Source organism: Cebus imitator, unplaced genomic scaffold, assembly GCF_001604975.1.
Source record: "Cebus imitator isolate Cc_AM_T3 unplaced genomic scaffold, Cebus_imitator-1.0 Scaffold256, whole genome shotgun sequence".
Lineage (NCBI taxonomy): Eukaryota > Metazoa > Chordata > Mammalia > Primates > Cebidae > Cebus > Cebus imitator.
The window spans coordinates 59,715-67,939 of record NW_016107571.1 but is presented as its reverse complement, the minus strand read 5'-3'; the positions used below and the strand labels follow the sequence as shown (position 1 = coordinate 67,939).

Sequence of the window (8,225 nt, the reverse complement as noted above, 5' to 3'; positions counted from 1 at the left end):
TTGCTCAAGCAATAGTCCAATGAGACTGCTGCTGATGTCTTTAATATACCGGACTCCTCTAGGCACTAGCTCAGATCACTTTCCTCTTGTGATTCTCTGCTCTTCTGGGTCTTTGGAATCTTCTCTACTAAGTTGGTGAATGGAAAAAAAGAATGGGGGATCAGATGTGGCAAGATTTTATAGGCCAGGCCTCGAAGTGTTCTTTTTCTACCTTTATTCCATTGACTAGAACAGTCATATGGCTGTACCTAACTGCAAGGGAGGCTGGGATATGTAGTTCAATTGAATGTCCAGGAGGAAAACAGAAATAATTTGGTAAATCATGAAACAGTCTCTGGCCATATGGCCATAAGCTTGATAATATACAATCATACATTTATAATTTGTGGTAAATGCTAGAAAGTAAAATAATGTATACAAATGAGAATAATGGGCTGGGAGTAGATAGCTATAATACTTCAGGAAAGTCCTTTGCAACGAGATAACATTTAAGCTGAGACCTAACAAATGATGACAAGAGTGGTGGGAGAAAGAATGTTCTAGCCATGTATGAAGGTCCTGAGGTAGAAAAGAGCTTAGAGAATCCAAGGACCTGCAAGAAGATCCATGTGGCTGAACCCAGAAAAGAGAGTTATGAGACAAAGCTAGACTGGTTTGTCTCTATCATAGTCCATATCATGTGCTCCATAGTAAACGGTAGTAGAGAAAAGTGGAAGTGATAAAAAGTTAATATTTAATCCCAATAGAAGAGGAAGGACATTGTATGATTAGCGTTTTTTAGCATTTAATGTTAACAGCAATGGAAAGGCATAATGTGGTTAGTGTTTCTAACAGAATGTTAAAATGGGACTCTTCCTGACTCATTGCAGCTGAGGGCCTAATTACCCCACATTCCAAAGTGAAGTGAGTCAGATCATCCATGGCAGAATTACAAAAGAGGTGCTGAAACCACTTCTATGGATCTTCACTCCTCTGCCTATCTTAAGGCTATGTAGGAACTGAAATGGAAAAGGCTAAGGAGAGCATTGAAAGAGTCTCCAATGCATTATGTCTTCCCTACAACCCCATGAGAGATTGGTAGGACAGGTATTTGTACCTTACCTCAGGTGTGGTAGAGAGGGATACTCCAAGGAGACCACATGGAAGGTTTGACTTATGTCCTGTGGAGTCCATGGGTCGCAGAAATGCCTGGTAAACAGCTTACTGGCATCAAAGTAAGGTACTGCATTTGGAAAATAAGTGGCATTGGCAGATTGCATTGGCAGCTCCAAGGTATGAAATTGTTGGTAGGAATATATACGTAGGGTCATTTAAAAAGGGATTATGCTTAAGAGGCCTTCTGCCCACACCAGACAACCTTAGCAGAAAGAGTCTGGAGATGTGTCTTCAGATTCAGAAGCTGAAGGTGGGGCTGGAATGGGTGTGTAAGCATCCCGCTAAGGTTAAGCCTTTGCCTATTTCAATGAGCGCCAATTAGACGAACTTACAGAGGACTATCTAGCCTGCATTAAAAAAAAACCCCAAAACCCTGAGAGTAAGAGTCAGCTTTAAACACCTGCCATGGCTAGAGTCTGTCAATGCTAGATTACAGCTGTGTCTGTCACACAAGATCTTTTCTGTTCCTTATCTCTCTTTCCTGGCCCCTCCACCGCTGGCTGGCTGAAGGGGCTGAGACAATGAAGAGGAGGAGGCCTGGAGAGAGGAGCCAACCCCACCACAAAGGCCGCAAGCCCAAGCAGGTTTGGGTGGGTGGTGGGGAGGAAGCATTAACCATAATGAAGTTCAGAGTTTCAACCAACACACTGAACTGGGCATTTTTATTATTGAAATGAGACTATTTAGTGACTAGAAGAGAGAATTCGTACTAATTGAGAATGCCAAAAAATGTCAAGGGATTTGCCCCATGCACCAGGAAAGAACCTGTCCTGTAGAGCTGGTTTGGTCAGGCTGCTGGGAAGAAGAGTATAAAGTTGTTTTCTGTTCTTACTTTAAGGTTTCTGGTTCTGTATAAAAGTGACTTGTTTCAGTGAACCCTGTCTCTACTAAAAATACAAAAAAAATTAGCTGGGCATGGTGGCGCATGCCTCTAGTCCCAGCTACTTGGGAAGCTGAGGCAGGAGAATTGCTTGAACCCAGGAAGTGGAGGTTGCAGTGAGCCAAGGTCACGCCACTGCACTCCAGCCTGGCGCCTGGTGACGGAGTGAGACTCTGTCTCAAAAAAAAAAAAAACTTTACTTGTTTTAAACAGTCACTCTGGTTGCTGTGTGGAAATCAGACCAGAGGATGGCCCGTGTGAATGCAAAGGGTCAGTGAAGAGGTGATAGCTGGCTCCTCTACTTCCTGGCTGTGTGATGTGGGAAAAGTCAGTTAACTTCTCTGTGCATCAGTTTCTTCATCTTAAAGTAGTGCTAGAATGCTTTCTAGGGTTATTGAGAAGACTAAATCAGCTAATGCATTTAAAGTACTTAGAGGAGTACCTGACCCATAGCAAGAATTATAAGGTGTTTGCTACTGTTTTTATTTCAAAAATTCTAATTGTAGCAGCCTTAATGTAAGACAGTGTTGACTTTGATTGTCTTTAACCAGAGAGTGAGAGAAAGCTCATGATGTATTTTAGAATGATATTCAACAGGGCTTTGTGGGGGATGCTTGGATGTGGAGACTGAGGCAGAGGGAGAGGACAAGAATTGCTCCCAGGGTTCTGGTTTGGACATCTGGATGGAATTGAGATGACTGAGATTGAGGAGGACAAGAATGGTATAAGGCTTAATAGAGATTCCTAGTTACTGATGCTTTAAAAAGTATGTATTTTATTTTATTTTTTTAGAGACAGGGTCTCACTGTTTCCTGGGCTGGAGTGCAGTGATGCAATCATAGTTCACTGCAGCCTCGAGCTCCTGGGCTCAAGTGGCCCTGCCACTTCAGCCTCCAGAGTAGCTGGGGCTACTGGTGTATGCACCATGTCTGGCTAATTTTTGTATTTTTCAAATTGTAGAGACAGGTTCTCACTATGTTGCCCAGGCTGGTCTTGAACTTCTGTCCTCAAGCCATCCTCCCGCTATGGCCTCCCAAAGTGTTAGAATTACAGGTATAAGCCACTGTGCCTGGCTAAAAGTCTATGTTTTAATAGCACCGAAAAATCTGAGTATCATGGGAATGATTTTTCTGAAATGTAAAGACTCTAAAACAAAGTACTTGTTTTGCTTGCTCACTTTTCTGATCCTTTGTCCCATTCTTTTAGATAATGATGCAGGGGATTCTAGGTAATTATGTAATAATATGGTTTTCCTTTTGAGAACCAAGAATGACCTCAACAGGCAATCTGTCCTTGCGTAATAAACACTGTTAGAAAATAAATAATATTAACAGTTCTAAAATTAAAGTTATCGTCATTGATAGATGTCTTCTAAAATTGCTGTATGTCTATAATAAACGTAATAAAAATATATTTATCCATGGGTACTGCAATATAGTGACAGCTGTTTTTTTTCAAAAGCACACACACAAACGCACAGATAAAATATTAGTGCTTATGTTTTAAATACCTTGAATGGCATGTCACCTTACGTTTGCTATTTATGTTGATCTTTGAAACTGGGGTAACAGCCTGATTCCCATCCTAAACATATGCTGTGGAGATATAGGAACACTGTCCTTTGGTCTTAACTCCCTATTTTCTTCCCTGCCCCCCTGGGATACAGTGTTGAGAACCAGAATTTATCTTTTGCCTTGCCAAAAGCTGTCTTTATTACCCCCTCCTGGCTTGCTAGGGGTTGTGGAAGAGCATTTATATTAGATGCTAGGGCTGACCAATGAATAACTGGCTGAGGGCCATTTTTAGTTTCAGTCCTTAAATTTTGTAGAAACTATAAAAGTGACTCAAATAACTCTTTGTAGACTTGCACATCCCCTCATCAGAACTTTCCTTTGAGGCTGGGTCTTTAAGGGTTCGGTGAGTGGGAAGAGCAGGGTGTTCTCTGAGACCCTGGTGTCCATGATTATCCACCAGGGCTGGAGCCCCATCTGGCTTAATGACTGCAGTATTCTTGATGTAGCAAGTATCCTTTTAGGTAAAAATAATAAATCTGCATTTTAGTGACAGATGTTTGGTTTGGCATATTACTCTTGCTCTTGGCAAATTCATACAATGGCAAAGCCAATCCACATGATCCAGAAGGGAGAAAATAAGATCAAATGTTAAAATACTACACTAATTCCCTAGCAGCTAACAGGTGGATGGGAGAGGAGGCCTTGGCTTTCAAATAGTGACTGTATCAGATAATAGAGGAAAAATTTGAAATCTGTACAGGTACATACCAGGGAGTTAAAGTGCCTAAAACCAAATGTTTGATGTTACTATATCTCCTTTTATTTTTATAGCTGTAGTGATCAACTGGTAACACCCACTTTGAAAATTTTCAAGACCAACATCATCTCAGCCATAAGGTATGGTACCTTGGGGGAATCTATTGGATATTTGTTGATGTACTAGAGTGAACCTAGAACTGCTTATTCCTTTGCTTCTTTTAAAATTTATTTTCTAAAGTCAGCTGATTAGTGAAAAATGAAATACAATTTGTCTTTTAGTTTTCATCAAAGTAATATGCATACATAGTAAAAATAAGGTAGTGTTGAGGAGTTTATACTGAAAAACAACAGCTGTCTGTCACACTTCCCAGTCCCACTTTCCAGAGGAAAACCCCCACTCTTTTTTTGATAAAAGAATTATGTTTTTTTGAGACAGGGTTTTACTCTGTTACCTAGGCTGGAGTGCAGTAGTGTGACCATGGCTCACTATAGCCTTGACCTTCCAAGCTCAATGGATCCTCCCACCTCAGCCTCCTGGGTAGGTGGAACTACGGGTGTGTACCACCATGCTGGGCTAATGTTTTCATTTTTTGTAGCGACAGGATCTCACTATGTTACCCCGGCTGGTCTTGAACTCCTGGGTTCAAGCAATCCTCCCACGTTGCCTCCCAAAGTGCTGGGATTATAGGCACAAGCCACTGCACCCAATCAATATGACAATTTTTAATCACTGATTTTTATCCCTTTATTCTTTTAATCTGTCTCCTGCAAAGTTACAACTGCAAGTAATTTGGTGTATCTCTTTCAAGACTTTGTTTCTATGTATTTTAGTTATTCTCTGTAATAAAAACAAGGATTTAGCTACCCTTTCCAAATTTTTTATAGTTATTACAGTTTTATTCTTGGTTGCTTTTATACCTTTAAAACCTCTAGTTTTTGTTCCATCAGCCACATATAATGCCTCTTGACTCCCAAGCTATATTTATATATTCATGATTATTTATTGGGTACTAACTATACTTAGACAGGCACTGTTCTAAGTGCTCAGTGAACAAAACAGAGCTCTCAGACTCATTGGCACTTACATGGTAGTTGGGGGTAGGGGTGTTCATATACAGAAATTATACAGTAGACATTAATAAATTCAACATAGAAAAAAAAGAAATACAGGAGAAGATAGTTCAGGAGTCCAGAAAGTGGGAATAATAATTTTAAATCAGGTGGTCAGATTTAACCTCATTGAGAGATGACATTTGAGCAACTCAAAGGCAGGAAGGATATTATTCATGTGACCATTTTGGGGAAGAGGGTTCCAGGCAGAGGCAACAGCAAAGGCCCCAAGGAAGGAGTGTGCCTGACACCTTCAAGGATTACAGGTGGCTAGCAGGGCTAGAATGGATTAAGCAAAGGGCAGCGTGGTGGAGAATGAGGTCAGAGAGATAACAGGGTGAGATGATATAGGGCCATGTGGATCAAAATAAAGAATTTTTGTTTTTGATTTGGGTGAAGTGAGAAACCATTGCAAGGTTTTAAGCAGAGGAGTAACATGGTCTGACTTGTGGTCAGATGGATTTGTATAGCTTCCATGTTGAGAACTGTAAGAAGGCATGGGGGAGGCAGGGGAGTAGTTGCGTGGCTCTTACAGTCATCAAGACAGAGATGCTAGTAGTGCTGACCCGGAGGTGCTTGTGGCGTTGGTGAGAAGAGGTCACATTCTAGAGGTACACCGATGAGACTATCTCTTTTCTCCTTTCTTCCACCTTCTACCCTTCCACCTACCATAACAGTGTGTCAACTATACCTTTTTTTTTTTTTTTTTGAGACAGGGTCTTGCTCTGTTACCCAGACTGGAGTACAGTGGTGTGATCTTGACCCCCTGCAACCTCCACCTCCTGGGCTCAAGCAATCCTGCCTCAGCTTCCCAAATAGTCGGGACTACAGGCATGTGCCACCATGTCCAGCTAATTTTTGTAGAGTTGAGGTTTTACCATGTTGCCCAGGCTGGTCTTGAACTCCGAGCTCAAGCAATCAGCCTGCCTTGGCCTCCCAAATGTTGGAATTCCAGGCATGAGCCATCAGATGTGGCCTAGACTTTTGTTTTTATGTTTTCAGGGTTAATGACAAATTCTTTCTTTATCGTAACCCATCTACATTTCCTTTTTTATAGGTCCAAGACCATCACCTCTGGGCTCTTTGAAAAAGGATATTCTAGAGTCTAAATTAAATAAATTCTCTTTTATAAGTATAGAAATTGTTGAAAATTTTGCCACATTTTAGCTGGCTTCATATTTGTATCTTGACTTTTCTATATAATTCTTGTTTGCTTTTCCTGGAATTTCCAATTATCTTTCTTTTATCTTGCTGAGAGAAGAAATATATATTTTCTTAACCATGTCACTGATATCATCTATTTCCATGGTCACTCTTTTTTTTTGTGTAAACTACATTTTATTTTTCTTCCTGAAGATAGTATTAATGTTATACTTGGGACCCACTGACTCCCTCTTCTGATTTAGATTGTTTTGTAAACCCCATGCACAGCTGTCACCCTGAACTGATTTCTCTTTATACTCCTGGACAAGTTCTACACTTTCGTGCATTCGATACCTTTGTCTTTGTTGGTTTGCATTTCACTTCTCTGGAATATCTCCAAAAGTATCTTCACCAGAAAAACAGGTGGGAGATGAAATTTCTGAGTACTTGAAAATCTAAAAATGTCTTTAATATGCCTTCACATTGATTTATAGTCAGGTGGAGTACAACATTCTATATTCAAACATTTTTTTCACCTGGAGTATTACTAATAAGAAGCTTAGGCTGGGTGTAGTGGCTCACACCTGTAATCCCAGCACTTTGGGAGGCTGAGGTGGGAGGATTGCTTTAGTCCAGGAGTTCAAGACCAGCCTGGGCAATGACAAAACCCTGTCTTTACAAAAAATACCAAAAATGAGCTGGGTGTGGTAGCTTATGCTTGTAGCCCCGGCTACTTGGGAGGCTGAGGTGGACAAGACTCTTCCTTGGAGGAGGGGGTGGGGAAAAAAGCAGTAGCTTGATGTATTGTTGTTCCTTGGTAGGTGATCTTTTTTCTCTTCCTCTCTAGAGTCTTCTCATGTTCATTGCAATACTATGCACAATAGCCTAGATGTGGGAACAACCTACATGTCCATTGATAGATGAACAGATCAAGAAACTGTGGTATATACATAAAATGGAATATTATTCAGTCATAAAAGGAAATCCTGTCATTTGTGACAACATGGATGAACCTGGAGGACCTTACACTAAGTGAAATAAGATAGTTTTCCATTTCTATGGCAGAGAGTAGAATGGTGGCTGCTAGGGGCTGAGAGAGGGGGAAATGGAGAGGGCTGTTCAATGGGTATAAAGGTTCAGTTATGCAAGATGATTAAGTTATAGAGATCTGCTGTATAGCATTGTGTTTACAGTTAATAGTACTGTACTATAAACTTAATTTTTTTTTCAGAAGGTAGGTCTTATGTGTTCTTACCACAGCAAAGAAATTAATTAACTTAAAAAATCTCTTAATATTTAATGTTCCAACATTTCATAATGTTGTGTTTAGTTGATCTTTTTTTCATTCATTTTGCCTGGCACTCATTTATGCCCTTCACTAGGAATAGTTACATCTTTCTTTAACTCTGGATGAGACCATATATATATATATGTGTGTGTGTGTGTGTGTGTGTGTGTGTATATACATGCATATATATATAAATTTTTTTTTTTTGCTAGTACAAGTTTTATTCTAGGCAACGGCAAATCATCCAAGGGGATTTTCACAAATGACCCCAGAGCCCACTCCCATCCCCCCACACAGCAGCGGGGCACACATTCAACACTCCTGAGACAAGCATCTGTGTGCTTTTTCTCTACCTTCTCTGGAATAGTCAATCCCA

General features: G+C 40.4%; 1 long non-coding RNA gene across 1 annotated transcript in view; it reads left to right on the top strand.

Annotated features, from left to right (window-relative positions):
- Window positions 1–3,045: 3,045 nt before the first annotated feature.
- The window catches only part of LOC108283082, a 10,848-nt gene continuing 5,668 nt past the window's right edge, over window positions 3,046–8,225 (top strand). Inside the window, exons 1-2 of the long non-coding RNA XR_005195575.1 lie at window positions 3,046–3,088; window positions 4,381–4,446. This is a non-coding gene — a long non-coding RNA (uncharacterized LOC108283082). The remainder of the gene's footprint in view (window positions 3,089–4,380; window positions 4,447–8,225) is intronic.